Raw genomic sequence first — 15683 nt, 5'->3', positions numbered from 1 at the left:
AACCTTGTTGAGGTCTCTGTTGATCCTTCCATGAGAAATTTGGATGATTTCTCCATGAAGAATTATAGGTGTTTCCATAGGGTTCTCCTAGGTAATTCACCTCTTCCATTGAAGGGTTCTCAGGATCATAAGCTTCTTCTTCAGATGAAGCATCCTTAGTACTGCTTGGTGCATTTTGCATTCCAGACAGACTTTGAGAAATCAAATTGACTTGTTGAGTCAATATCTTATTCTGAGCCAGAATGGCATTCAGAGTATCAATCTCAAGAACTCCTTTCTTCTGATTTGTCCCATTGTTCACAGGATTCCTTTCAGAAGTGTACATGAATTGGTTATTTGCAACCATTTCAATTAGTTCTTGAGCTTCTGTAGGCGTCTTCTTCAGATGAAGAGATCCTCCAGCAGAGCTATCCAAAGACATCTTGGATAGTTCAGAGAGACCATCATAGAAAATACCTATGATGCTCCATTCAGAAAGCATGTCAGAAGGACATTTTCTGATCAATTGTTTGTATCTTTCCCAAGCTTCATAGAGGGATTCTCCATCCTTCTGTCTGAAGGTTTGGACTTCCACTCTAAGCTTACTCAATTTTTGAGGTGGAAAGAACTTTGCCAAGAAGGCATTGACTAGCTTTTCCCATGAGTCCAGGCTTTCTTTAGGTTGTGAGTCCAACCATGTCCTAGCTCTGTCTCTTACAGCAAAAGGGAATAGCATAAGTCTGTAGACCTCAGGGTCAATCCCATTAGTCTTGACAGTGTCACATATTTGCAAGAATTCAGCTAAAAACTGATGAGGATCTTCCAATGGAAGTCCATGGAACTTGCAATTCTGTTGCATTAGAGAAACTAATTGAGGCTTAAGCTCAAAGTTGTTTGCTCCAATGGCAGGGATAGAGATGCTTCTCCCATAGAAGTCGGGAGTAGGTGCAGTAAAGTCACCCAGCACCTTCCTTGCATTGTTGGCATTGTTGTTGTTTTCGGCTGCCATGGGTTCTTCTTCTTTGAAGATTTTTGTTAGGTCCTCTACAGAGAGTTGTGCCTTTGCTTCTCTTAGCTTTCGCTTCAAGGTCCTTTCAGGTTCAGGGTCAGCTTCAACAAGAATGCTTTTGTCTTTGTTCCTGCTCATATGAAAGAGAAAAGAACAAGAAAATGTGGAATCCTCTATGTCACAGTATAGAGATTCCTTGAGGTGTCAGAGAAGAAGAAAAATAGAAGGAAGAAGGAGAAGAATTCGAACTTAGTCAGATAGAGTTCGAATTGTGCATTGAGGAGGAGTGGTACTCCATAAATAGAAGGATGTGAGAAGAGGGGAAGAGATTTTTCGAAAATTAATTAAAAAGATTTTAAAAACATTTTGAAAAACTTTAATTTGATTTTCGAAAATCAAGAGTGAGAAAGAGATCAAGTAATTTTTGAAAAAGATTTTGAAATTAGAAATCAGAAAAAACTGTTTTTGAAAAAGATGTGATTAAAAAGATATGATTAAAAAGTTATGGTTTTAAAAAGATATGATTGAAAAGATATGATTTGAAAACAATTTTAAAAAGATTTGATTTTAAAAATTAATGACTTGCTTACAAAGAAAAGATATGATTCAAACATTAAACCTTTCTCAACAGAAAAGGTAACATACTTGAAATGTTGAATCAAATCATTAATTGATAGCAAGTATCTTTGAAAAAGGAAAGAAATTGATTTTGAAAACATTTGATTGAAAAGATTTGATTTGAAAAATATTTGATTTTGAAAAACTTTGAAAACTTGAAAAAAATTTGCATTAAAAACAGAATCTTCCCTCTTGTGCCATCCTGGCGTTAAACGCCCAGAATGGTGCACATTCTGGCGTTTAACGCCCAATGCACTACTGGTGGGCGAAATTGTGAACAATACTTTTCACAACTCTCATAATCCCTGGTCATGAACTCCAAAAGATTTGGTGGTTCAATTCCATGGCATTACACAACTTCGCACAACTAACCAGCAAGTGCACTGGGTCGTCCAAGTAATACCTTACGTGAGTAAGGGTCGATCCCACGGAGATTGTTAGCATTGAAGCAAGCTATGGTCATCTTGTAAATCTTAGTCAGGCAAACTCAAATGTATATGGTGATGAACGAAAATAACATAAAAGATAAAGATAGTGATACTTATGTATATCATTGGTGTAAGAGCTTCAGACAAGCGTATGAAGATGCCTTCCCTTCCGTCTCTCTGCTTTCCTACTGCCTTCATCCAATCCTTCTTACTCCTTTCCATGGCAAGCTCGTGTAGGGTTTCACTGTTGTCAGCAGCTACCTCCCATCCTCTCAGTGAAAATACGTCCCTGATGCTCTGTCACAGCATAGGCTAATCATCTGTCGGTTCTCGTTCAGGCCGGAATAATATCCATTGATACTTTTGCGTCTGTCACTAACGCCCTAGCCTGCTAGGAGTTTGAAGCACGTCACAGTCATTCAGTCATTGAATCCTACTCAGAATACCACAGACAAGGTTAGACCTTCCGGATTCTCTTGAATGCCGCCATCAGTTCTTGCCTATACCACGAAGACTCTGATCTCACGGAATGGTTGGCTCGTTTGTCAGGCGAGCACTCGGTTGTCAGGCGATCAACCATGCATCGTGCAATCAGGAATCCAAGAGATATTCACTAAGCCTCAGATGCTTGTAGAACAAGAATGGTTGTCAGTCACCTTGTTCATGGGTGAGAAGGATGATGGGCGTCAATCATCACCTTCATCAAGTTGAAGAACAAGTGATATCTTGGACAAAGAACAAGCGGAATTGAATAGAAGAACAATAGTAATTGCATTAATACTCGAGGTACAGCAGAGCTCCACACCTTAATCTATGGTGTGTAGAAACTCCACCGTTGAAAAATACATAAGCATAAGGTCTAGGCATGGCCGAATGGCCAGCCTCCCAATGATCTAAGATAGCATAAAACGAAGATAGCTACCAAAAGTCCCCTTAATACAATAGTAAAAGGTCCTACTTATAGATAACTAGTAGCCTAAGGTGTACAAAGATGAGTAAATGACATAAAAATCCACTTCCGGGCCCACTTGGTGTGTGCTTGGGCTGAGCAATGAAGCATTTTCGTGTAGAGACTCTCCTTGGAGTTAAACGCCAGCTTTAGTGCCAGTTTGGGCGTTTAACTCCCAATTAGGTGCCAGTTCCGGCGTTTAACGCTGGAATTTCTTGAGGTGACTTTGAACGCCGGTTTGGGCCATCAAATCTTGGGCAAAGTATGGACTATTATATATTGCTGGAAAGCCCAGGATGTCTACTTTCCAACGCCGTTGAGAGCGCGCCAATTGGGCTTCTGTAGCTCCAGAAAATCCACTTCGAGTGCAGGGAGGTCAGAATCCAACAGCATCTGCAGTCCTTTTGAGTCTCTGGATCAGATTTTTGCTCAGATCCCTCAATTTCAGCCAGAAAATACCTGAAATCACAGAAAAACACACAAACTCATAGTAAAGTCCAGAAAAGTGAATTTTAATTAAAAACTAATAAAAATATACTAAAAACTAACTAAAAGATACTAAAACCATACTAAAAACAATGCCAAAAAGCATACAAATTATCCGCTCATCACAACACCAAACTTAAATTGTTGCTTGTCTCCAAGCAACTAAAAATCAAATAAGATAAAAAGAAGAGAATATGCAATGAACTCCAAAAACATCTATGAAGATCAGTATTAATTAGATGAGCGGGGCTTTTAGCTTTTTTTCTCTGAATAGTTTTGGCATCTCACTCTATCCTTTGTAATTCAGAATGATTGGCTTCTTTAGGAACTTAGAATCCAGATAGTGTTAATGATTCTCCTAGTAAAGTATGATGATTCTTGAACATAGCTATTTATTGAGTCTTGGCTGTGGCCCAAAGCACTCTGTCTTCCAGTATTACCACCGATACATACATGCCACAGACACTAATTGGGTGAACCTTTTCAGATTGTGACTCAGCTTTGCTAAAGTCCCCAATTAGAGGTGTCCAGGGTTCTTAAGCACACTCTTTTGCCTTGGATCACAACTTTATTTCTTTCTTTTTCTTTCTTCTCTTTTTTTTCTTTTTTTTCTGTTTTTTTTTTCGTTTGCTTCCTTCTTTTCTTGCTTCAAGAATCATTTTTAATGATTTTTCAGATCCTCAGTAACATGTCTCCTTTTTCATCATTCTTTCAAGAGCCAATATTCATGAACCACAAATTCAAAAGACATATGCACTGTTCAAGCATACATTCAGAGAACAAAAGTGTTGCCACCACATCAAATTAATTAAACTACTATAAAATTCAGAATTCATGCAATTCTTTTCTTTTTCAATTAAGCACGTTTTTATTCAAGAAAGGTGATGGATTCATAGGACATTCATAACTTTAAGGCATAGACACTAAGACACTAATGATCACAAGACACAAACATGGATAAACATAAGCATAAAATTCGAAAAACAGAAGAATAAAGAACAAGGAAATCAAAGAACGGGTCCACCTTAGTGATGGCGGCTCTTTCTTCCTCTTGAAGATCCTATGGAGTGCTTGAGCTCCTCAATGTCTCTTCCTTGTCTTTGTTGCTCCTCCCTCATGATTCTTTGGTCTTCTCTAATTTCATGAAGGATGATGGAGTGTTCTTGATGCTCCACCCTAGTTGTCCCATGTTGGAACTCAACTCTCCTAGGGAGGTGTTTAGTTGCTCCCAATAATTTTGTGGAGGAAAGTGCATCCCTTGAGGAATCTCAGGATCTCATGATGAGAGGGGTCTCTTGTGTACTCCATCCTTTTCTTGGTGATGGGCTTATCCTCATCAATGGGGGTATCTCCTTCTATGTCAACTCCAACTGAATAACAGAGGTGACAAATGAGATGAGGAAAGGCTAGCCTTGCCAAGGTGGAAGACTTGTCCGCCACTTTGTAGAGTTCTTGGGCTATAACCTCATGAACTTCCACTTCTTCTCCAATCATGATGCTATGAATCATGATGGCCCGGTCTATGGTAACTTCGGACCGGTTGCTAGTGGGAATGATTGAGCGTTGAATGAACTCTAACCATCCTCTAGCCACGGGCTTGAGGTCATGCCTTCTTAATTGAACCGGCTTTCCTCTTGAATCTTGCTTCCATTGTGCGCCCTCTTCACATATGATTGTGAGGACTTGGTCCAACCTTTGATCAAAGTTGACCCTTCTTGTATAAGGATGCTCATCTCCTTGCATCATAGGCAAGTTGAACGCCACCCTTACACTCTCCGGACTAAAATCCAAGTATTTCCCCCGAACCATAGTGAGATAATTCTTTGGATTCGGGTTCACACTTTGGTCATGGTTCTTTGTGATCCATGCGTTAGCATAGAACTCTTGAACCATCAAGATTCCGACTTGTTGAATGGGGTTGGTGAGTACTTCCCAACCTCTTCTTCGGATCTCATGGCGGATCTCCGGATATTCACCCTTTTTGAGTGAAAAGGGGACCTCGGGGATCACCTTCTTCAAGGCCACAACTTCATAGAAGTGGACTTGATGCACCCTTGAGAGGAATCTATCCATCTCCCATGACTCGGAGGTGGAAGCTTTTGCCTTCCCTTTCCTCTTTCTAGAGGTTTCTCCGGCCTTGGATGCCATAATGGTTATGGAAAAATGAAAAAGCAACGCTTTTACCACACCAACTTAAAATGTTTGCTCGTCCTCGAGCAAAAGAAGAAAGAAGAGAGTAGAAGAAGAAGAAATGAGGAAGAGGGAGAAGGTGGTGTGTTCGGCCAAGAAGGGAAAGAAGGGGTGTTTAGGTTGTGGGAAAATGAAGGGTTGAAGAAGGGTATATATAGGAGAGAGGGGAGTAAGGGTTCGGCCATTATGGGTGGGTTTGGGAGGGAAAGTGGTTTGAATTTGAAGGGTGAGGTTGGTGGGGATTTATGAAGGATGGATGTGAGTGGTGAAGAGAAAGATGGGATTTGATAGGTGAAGGGTTTTGGGGAAGAGGTTTTGAGGTGATTGGTGAGTGGGGGAAGAAGAGAGAGAGTGGTGGTGGGGTCCTGTGGGGTCCACAGATCCTGTGGTGTCAAGGAAAAGTCATCCCTGCACCAAGTGGCATCAAAATTCACGTTTTGAGCCATTTCTGGCGTTAAACGCCGGGCTGGTGCCCATTCCTGGCGTTTAACGCCAGGTTGTTGCCCTTTACTGGCGTTTAACGCCAGTCTGGTGCCCCTTTCTGGCGTTAAACGCCCAGAATGGTGCCAGACTGGGCGTTAAACGCCCAACAGCTAGCATTACTGGCGTTTGAACGCCAGCAGCATCTTCCTCCAGGGTGTGCTGTTTTTCTTCCTGTTTTTCATTCTGTTTTTGCTTTTTTCATTGTTTTTGTGACTTCTTATGATCATCAACCTACAAAAAAGATAAAATAACAAAAGAAAATAGTTAACTATAAAACATTGGGTTGCCTCCCAACAAGCGCTTCTTTAATGTCAGTAGCTTGACAGATGGCTCTCATGGAGCCTCACAAATGATCAGAGTAATGTTGGAACCTCCCAACACCAAACTTAGAGTTTGAATGTGGGGGTTCAACACCAAACTTAGAGTTTGGTTGTGGCCTCCCAACACCAAACTTAGAGTTTGACTGTGGGGGCTCTGTTTGTCTCTGATTTGAGGGAAGCTCTTCAAGCTTCCTCTCCATGGTGACAGAGGGATATCCTTGAGCCTTAAACACCAAGGATTCTTCATTCACTTGAATGATCAATTCTCCTTTATCAACATCAATCACAGCCTTTGCTGTAGCTAGGAAGGGTCTGCCAAGGATGATGGATTCATCCATGCACTTCCCAGTCTCTAGGACTATGAAATCAGTAGGGATGTAGTGGTCTTCAATCTTTACCAAAACATTCTCTACAAGTCCATGAGCTTGTTTTCTTGAGCTGTCTGCCATCTCCAATGAGATTCTTGCAGCTTTTACCTCAAAGATCCCTAATTTCTCCATTACAGAGAGGGGCATGAGGTTTACACTTGACCCCAAGTCACACAAGGCCTTCTTGAAGGTCATGGTGCCTATGGTGCAAGGTATAGAAAACTTCCCAGGATCCTGCCTCTTTTGAGGCAGTTTCTGCCTAGACAAGTCATACAGTTCTTTGGTGAGCAAAGGTGGTTCATCCTCCCAAGTCTCATTTCCAAATAACTTGTCATTTAGCTTCATGATTGCTCCAAGGTATTTAGCAACTTGCTCTTCAGTGACATACTCATCCTCTTCAGAGGAAGAATACTCATCAGAGCTCATGAATGGCAGAAATAAGTCCAATGGAATCTCTATGGTCTCATTTTGAGCCTCAGATTCCCATTGTTCCTCATTGAGGAACTCAGAGGAGATTGGTGCACGCCCATTGGGGTCTTCCTCAGTGGCGTCCACCTCCTCTCTTTCCTCTCCATATTTGGCCATGGTTATGGCTTTGCACTCTCCTTTTGGATTTTCTTCTGTATTACTTGGGAGAGTACTAGGAGGGAGTTCAGTAATTTTCTTGCTCAGCTGTCCCACTTGTCCTTCCAAATTTCTGATGGAGGACCTTGTTTCATTCATGAAACTTTGAGTGGTTTTGATTAGATCAGAGACCATTGTTGCTAAGTCAGAGGTATTCTGCTTAGAACTCTCTGTCTGTTGCTGAGAAGATGATGGAAAAGGCTTGTTGGTGCCAAGCCTGTTTCTTCCACCATTATTGTTATTGAAACCTTGTTGAGGTCTCTCTTGATTCTTCCATGAGAAATTTGGGTGATTTCTCCATGAAGAATTATAGGTGTTTCCATAGGGTTCTCCTAGGTAATTCACCTCTTCCATTGAAGGGTTCTCAGGATCATAAGCTTCTTTCTCAGATGAAGCATCCTTAGTACTGCCAGGTGCATTTTGCATTCCAGACAGACTTTGAGAAATCAAGTTGACTTGTTGAGTCAATATATTGTTCTGAGCCAATATGGCATTCAGAGTGTCAATCTCAAGAACTCCTTTCTTCTGATTAGTCCCATTGTTCACAGGATTCCTTTCAGAAGTGTACATGAATTGGTTATTTGCAACCATTTCAATTAGCTCTTGAGCTTCTGTAGGCGTCTTCTTCAAATGAAGAGATCCTCCAGCAGAGCTATCCAGAGACATCTTGGATAGTTCAGAGAGACCATCATAGAAAATACCTATGATGCTCCATTCAGAAAGCATGTCTGAGGGACATCTTCTGATTAATTGTTTGTATCTTTCCCAAGCTTCATAGAGGGATTCTCCATCCTTCTGTCTGAAGGTTTGGACCTCCACTCTAAGCTTACTCCATCTTTGTGGCGGAAAGAACTTTGCCAAGAAGGCATTGACTAGCTTTTCCCAAGAGTCCAGGCTTTCTTTAGGTTGAGAATCCAACCATATTCTAGCTCTGTCTCTTACAGCAAAAGGGAATAGCATCAGTTGTAGACCTCAGGGTTAACCCCATTAGTCTTGACTGTGTCACAGATTTGCAAGAATTCAGCTAAGAACTGATGAGGATCTTCCATTGGAAGTCCATGGAACTTGCAATTCTGTTGCATTAGAGAAACTAATTGAGGCTTAAGCTCAAAGTTGTTTGCTCCAATGGCAGGGATAGAGATGCTTCTCCCATAGAAATCAGGAGTAGGTGCAGTGAAGTCACCAAGCACCTTCCTTGCATTGTTGGCATTGTTGTTGTTTTCGGCTGCCATGTGTTCTTCTCCTTTGAAGAATTCGGTCAGGTCCTCTAAAGAGAGTTGTGCCTTGGCTTCTCTTAGCTTTCGCTTCAAGGTTCTCTCAGGTTCAGGGTCAGCTTCAACAAGAATGCCTTTGTCTCTGCTCCTGCTCATATGAAAGAGAAGAGAAAAGAAATGTGGAATCCTCTATGTCACAGTATAGAGATTCCTTGAAGTGTCAGAGGAAAAGAAAAATAGAAGAAGATAAGGTAGAAGAATTCGAACTTGATGAGATAGGGTTCGAATTGTGCATTAAGGAGGAGTAGTACTCCATAAATAGAAGGATGTGGGAAAGAGGGAAGAGGATTTTCGAAAATTAATTAGAAAGATGTTAAAAACATTTTAAAAATTGATTGATAATTTTCGAAAATTGAAAGTGGAAAAGAAATCAAGTGATTTTTGAAAAAGATTTTGAAATTAGAAATAAAAAAGATTTGATTGAAAACTATTTTGAAAAAGATGAGGTTAAAAAGATTTGATTGAAAAGTTATGGTAAAAAAAAATGTGATTGAGAAGATATGATTTGAAAACAATTTTAAAAGATATGTTTTGAAAACACTTTTAAAAGATTTGATTCGAAAATTAGTGACTTGCCTAACAAGAAAAGATATGATTCAAACATAAAACCTTCCTTAACAGAAAAGGCAAAAAATGTTCAATCAAATCATTAATTGTTAGTAAGTATCTTTTGAAAAAGGAAAGAAATTGATTTTAAAAACATTTGATTGAAAAGATATGATTTGAAAAAGATTTGATTTTGAAAAGCTTTGAAAACTTGAAAAAAAATTGATTTGAAAACAAAATCTTCCCCCTAGCACCATCCTGGCGTTAAACGCCCAGAATGGTATACATTCTGGCGTTTAACGCCCAAAATGCTACCTCTTTGGGCGTTAAACGCCCAACCAGGTACCCTGGCTGGCGTTTAAACGCCAGTCTGCCTTCTTCACTGGGCATTTTTGAATGCTCAGCTTTTTCTGTATAATTCCTCTGCAGCATGTTCTGAATCTTCAATTCTTTGTATCATTGACTTGAAAAGACACAAATTAAAAGTATTTTTGGATTTTTAATAATCAAAATGCAATAAGAATCAAATAACAATGCATGCAAGACACCAAACTTAGCAGTTTGTACACTACTAACACTATATGAGACACATAAACACTCAAGCCAAAAGAATTCAAAGATCAAACAAAGAAATATATGCATGGATTCGAAAAATATAACAAAAACATGCATTTGACACTAGACTTAAGATGAGACTCTAGACTCAAACAAGGAATATTTTTAGATTTTATGATTTTATAAATTTTTTTGTGTTTTTCGAAAATTAAGTGAAAAAAGGTATCAAAATTCTTAATGAGAATTCCAGGAATCAGTGCAATGCTAGTCTAAGACTCCGGTCCAGGAATTAGACATGGCTTCACAGCCAGCCAAGCTTTCAAAGAAAGCTTCGGTCCAAAACACTAGACATGACCAAAGGTCAGCCAAGCCTTAGCAGATCACTGCTCCAAAAGCAAAATTGATGAAAATCAACAAGCTCTTGTGGTGATAAGTTGAAACCTCGGTCCAATCAGATTAGACATGGCTTCTCAGCCAGCCAGATTTCAACAAATCATCATGAAACTCTAGAATTCATCTTCAAGAATTTCGAAAAAAAATAAATACCTAATCTAAGCAACAAGATGAACCGTCAGTTGTCCAAACTAGAACAATCCCAGGCATTGTTACCAAAAGCTTGCTCAAAACTTGAACAATCCCCGGCAACGGCGCCAAAAACTTGGTGGGCGAAATTGTGAACAATACTTTTCACAACTCTCATAATCCCTGGTCATGAACTCCAAAAGATTTGGTGGTTCAATTCCATGGCATTACACAACTTCGCACAACTAACCAGCAAGTGCACTGGGTCGTCCAAGTAATACCTTACGTGAGTAAGGGTCGATCCCACGGAGATTGTTAGCATTGAAGCAAGCTATGGTCATCTTGTAAATCTTAGTCAGGCAAACTCAAATGTATATGGTGATGAACGAAAATAACATAAAAGATAAAGATAGTGATACTTATGTATATCATTGGTGTAAGAGCTTCAGACAAGCGTATGAAGATGCCTTCCCTTCCGTCTCTCTGCTTTCCTACTGCCTTCATCCAATCCTTCTTACTCCTTTCCATGGCAAGCTCGTGTAGGGTTTCACTGTTGTCAGCAGCTACCTCCCATCCTCTCAGTGAAAATACGTCCCTGATGCTCTGTCACAGCATAGGCTAATCATCTGTCGGTTCTCGTTCAGGCCGGAATAATATCCATTGATACTTTTGCGTCTGTCACTAACGCCCTAGCCTGCTAGGAGTTTGAAGCACGTCACAGTCATTCAGTCATTGAATCCTACTCAGAATACCACAGACAATGTTAGACCTTCCGGATTCTCTTGAATGCCGCCATCAGTTCTTACCTATACCAAGAAGACTCTGATCTCACGGAATGGTTGGCTCGTTTGTCAGGCGAGCACTCGGTTGTCAGGCGATCAACCATGCATCGTGCAATCAGGAATCCAAGAGATATTCACTAAGCCTCAGATGCTTGTAGAACAAGAATGGTTGTCAGTCACCTTGTTCATGGGTGAGAAGGATGATGGGCGTCAATCATCACCTTCATCAAGTTGAAGAACAAGTGATATCTTGGACAAAGAACAAGTGGAATTGAATAGAAGAACAATAGTAATTGCATTAATACTCGAGGTACAGCAGAGCTCCACACCTTAATCTATGGTGTGTAGAAACTCCACCGTTGAAAAATACATAAGCATAAGGTCTAGGCATGGCCGAATGGCCAGCCTCCCAATGATCTAAGATAGCATAAAACGAAGATAGCTACCAAAAGTCCCCTTAATACAATAGTAAAAGGTCCTACTTATAGATAACTAGTAGCCTAAGGTGTACAAAGATGAGTAAATGACATAAAAATCCACTTCCGGGCCCACTTGGTGTGTGCTTGGGCTGAGCAATGAAGCATTTTCGTGTAGAGACTCTCCTTGGAGTTAAACGCCAGCTTTAGTGCCAGTTTGGGCGTTTAACTCCCAATTAGGTGCCAGTTCCGGCGTTTAACGCTGGAATTTCTTGAGGTGACTTTGAACGCCGGTTTGGGCCATCAAATCTTGGGCAAAGTATGGACTATTATATATTGCTGGAAAGCCCAGGATGTCTACTTTCCAACGCCGTTGAGAGCGCGCCAATTGGGCTTCTGTAGCTCCAGAAAATCCACTTCGAGTGCAGGGAGGTCAGAATCCAACAGCATCTGCAGTCCTTTTGAGTCTCTGGATCAGATTTTTGCTCAGATCCCTCAATTTCAGCCAGAAAATACCTGAAATCACAGAAAAACACACAAACTCATAGTAAAGTCCAGAAAAGTGAATTTTAATTAAAAACTAATAAAAATATACTAAAAACTAACTAAAAGATACTAAAACCATACTAAAAACAATGCCAAAAAGCATACAAATTATCCGCTCATCAACTACCTTTTTGGGCGTTAAACGCCCAACCAGGTACCCTGGCTGGCGTTTAAACGCCAGTCTGCCTTCCTCACTGGGTGTTTTGAATGCCCAGCCTTTTTCTGTGTAATTCCTCTGCAGTATGTTCTGAATCTTCAATTCTCTGTATTATTGACTTGAAAAGACACAAATTAAAAATATTTTTGGATTTTTAATAATGAGGAATAATCAAAATGCAACTAAAATCAAATAACAATGCATGCAGGACACCAAACTTAGCAGTTTGTATACTACTGACACTAACAAAATGAGAATGCACATGAGAAATAGCAAAACACTCAAGTCAATAGAATTCAAAGATCAAAACAAGAAAATTATCAAGAACACTTGAAGATTAATGAAGACACATGCATAATTTCGAAAAATGCAAGAAGAACAGAAACATGCAATTGACACCAAACTTAAAATGAGACACTAGACTTAAACAAGAAATATTTTTGGTTTTTATGATTTTGTAATTTTTTTGGCTTTTTCGAAAATTAAGTGGAAAAGAAATAAAGATATCAAAATTCTTAATGAGAATTCCAGGAATCATGCAATGTTAGTCTAAAGCTTTAGTCTAAAGGAATTAGACATAGCTAGCCAAGCTTCAGCAGGACATTGCATTCAAGAGCTAAATTGATAAGAATCAACCAGCTTTGGTGATGATAAGAACATCACCTTGAAACACTAGAATTCATTCTTAAGAACTCTGAAGAAAAATACCTAATCTAAGCCACAAGATGAACCTTCAGTTGTCCATACTCGAAACAATCCCCGGCAACGGCGCCAAAAACTTGGTGCACGAAATCGTGATCACTACAACTTCGCACAACTAACCAGCAAGTGCACTGGGTCGTCCAAGTAATAAACCTTACGCGAGTAAGGGTCGATCCCACGGAGATTGTTGGTATGAAGCAAGCTATGGTCACCTTGTAAATCTTAGTCAGGCAGACTCAAATGGGTATAGATGATGAATGAAACATAAAGATAAAGATAGAGATACTTATGTATATCATTGGTGAGAGCTTCAGATAAGTGTATGAAGATGCTTTCCCTTCCGTCTCTCTGCTTTCCTACTGTCTTCATCCAATCCTTCTTACTCCTTTCCATGGCAAGCTTATGCAAGGGTTTCACCGTTGTCAGTGGCTACCTCCCATCCTCTCAGTGGAAATGTTCAACGCACCCTGTCACGGCACGGCTATCCATCTGTCGGTTCTCGATCAGGCCGGAATAGAATCCAGTGATTCTTTTGCGTCTGTCACTAACGCCCCGCCCTCAGGAGTTTGAAGCACGTCACAGTCATTCAATCATTGAATCCTACTCAGAATACCACAGACAAGGTTAGACCTTCCGGATTCTCTTGAATGCCGCCATCAGTTCTTGCCTATACCACGAAGACTCTGATCTCACGGAATGGCTGGCTCATTTGTCAGGCGAGCACTCGGTTGTCAGGCGATCAACCATGCATCGTGTATCAGGAATCCAAGAGATACTCACTCAATCTAAGGTAGAACGGAGGTGGTTGTCAGTCACACGTTCATAGGTGAGAATGATGATGAGTGTCACGGATCATCACATTCGTCAAGTTGAAGAACAAGTGATATCTTGGAACAGGAACAAGCTGAATTGAATAGAATAACAATAGTAATTGCATTAATACTCGAGGTACAGCAGAGCTCCACACCTTAATCTATGGTGTGTAGAAACTCCACCGTTGAAAATACATAAGAACAAGGTCTAGGCATGGCCGTGAGGCCAGCCTCCCAGTGATCTAAAGATACAAAATGATCAAAAGATGATCTAAGATCCAAAGATGTCAATACAATAGTAAAAGGTCCTACTTATAGAGAACTAGTAGCCTAAGGTGTACAAAGATGAGTAAATGACATAAAAATCCACTTCCGGGCCCACTTGGTGTGTGCTTGGGCTGAGCATTGAAGCATTTTCGTGTAGAGACTCTTCTTGGAGTTAAACGCCAGCTTTTATGCCAGTTTGGGCGTTTAACTCCCATTTTGGTGCCAGTTTCGGCGTTTAACGCTGGAAATTCTGAGGGTGACTTTGAACGCCGGTTTGGGCCATCAAATCTTGAGCAAAGTATGGACTATCATATATTGCTGGAAAGCCCAGGATGTCTACTTTCCAACGCCGTTGAGAGCGCGCCAATTGGGCTTCTGTAGCTCCAGAAAATCCACTTCGAGTGCAAGGAGGTCAGAATCCAACAGCATCTGCAGTCTTTTTCAGTCTCTGAATCAGATTTTTGCTCAGGTCCCTCAATTTCAGCCAGAAAATACCTGAAATCACAGAAAAACACACAAACTCATAGTAAAGTCCAGAAAAGTGAATTTTAACTAAAAGCTAATAAAAATATACTAAGAACTCAACTAAAACTACTAAAAACATACTAAAAACAATGCCAAAAAGCGTACAAATTATCCGCTCATCAACCTACGCTCTGATACTCGCATCCCGACGACTTCGCTAATACTTCCAAGCGCACACCATTAAAGTTCGGACCAACCAGCCCATAAAAGGGATATTACAGAAAACAGATCTAGCAGGAAGAATCCTACAGTGGGCAATCGAGTTGTCCGAGTTCGACGTCCAATACGAGGCGCAGACAGTTGTCAAATCACAATACCTAGCCGACTTCATTGTAGAATTCACAGACACCACGGAAATCCCCATAGAGTGGAACATATATGTGGACGGTTTCTCGAATAAAACTGGAAGCGGTGCAGGTGTGATAATAGAAAGCAACCAAGGAACCCAACTTGAACTTTCCCTGAAATTCGAATTCCCGGCCTCAAATAACCAGGCAGAATATGAAGCGTTATTAGTTGGTTTGAAGCTGGCTAGGGAAGTTGAAGCTCAGAAACTCAACATCTACAGTGACTCACAAATCGTTACCTCGCAAAGAACGGGAAGCTACCAAGCCAAAGATCCTACCATGAAAAAATATTTGGATAAAACCAAAGAACAACTCAGAAAACTCAGGGAATATAGGATCTGCCACATACCCCGCGAGCAAAATGCCCGAGCTGACGTACTCTCAAAACTAGCCAGCACCAAACCAGGGGGCAACAATAGAAGCCTCATCCAGGAAATACTGCAGAACCTATCAATATCGGAAGAAGAAAAAATTCTAGCCATAACAGGTCGGGATCAAGGATGGATGACCCCCATAATTAACTACCTCAAAACAAAAGCGCTCCCCACAGATGAAAAGGAGGCAAAGAGGTTAAAAAGGGAAGCACAATACTACACTATCATAAACAACACCCTATACAAGAGAGGGATCTCAACACCATTGTTAAAATGCGTACCGACCTCCAATACAAAGGAAGTCTTGGAGGAAGTACACAACGGCATTTGTGGCAATCATCTCGGAGCGCAAGCTCTCACCAAAAAGGTACTCCGGGCGGGATTCTATTGGCCAACTCTACAAA

At 40.6% G+C, this 15683-nt stretch overlaps 2 non-coding genes across 2 annotated transcripts; both read left to right on the top strand.

Annotated features, from left to right (window-relative positions):
• The first annotated feature begins 475 nt into the window (after window positions 1-475).
• LOC130984896 (small nucleolar RNA R71) lies at window positions 476-583 on the top strand. Its single transcript, XR_009088800.1, has one exon. It is a non-coding gene; the product is annotated as a small nucleolar RNA R71 (small nucleolar RNA).
• Window positions 584-8174: 7591 nt separating this feature from the next.
• LOC130983815 (small nucleolar RNA R71) lies at window positions 8175-8282 on the top strand. Its single transcript, XR_009087789.1, has one exon. It is a non-coding gene; the product is annotated as a small nucleolar RNA R71 (small nucleolar RNA).
• Window positions 8283-15683: the final 7401 nt, after the last annotated feature.

This window comes from Arachis stenosperma, chromosome 5 (genome assembly GCF_014773155.1).
Source record: "Arachis stenosperma cultivar V10309 chromosome 5, arast.V10309.gnm1.PFL2, whole genome shotgun sequence".
NCBI lineage: Eukaryota > Viridiplantae > Streptophyta > Magnoliopsida > Fabales > Fabaceae > Arachis > Arachis stenosperma.
This window is presented reverse-complemented; position numbering and strand designations above follow the sequence as displayed.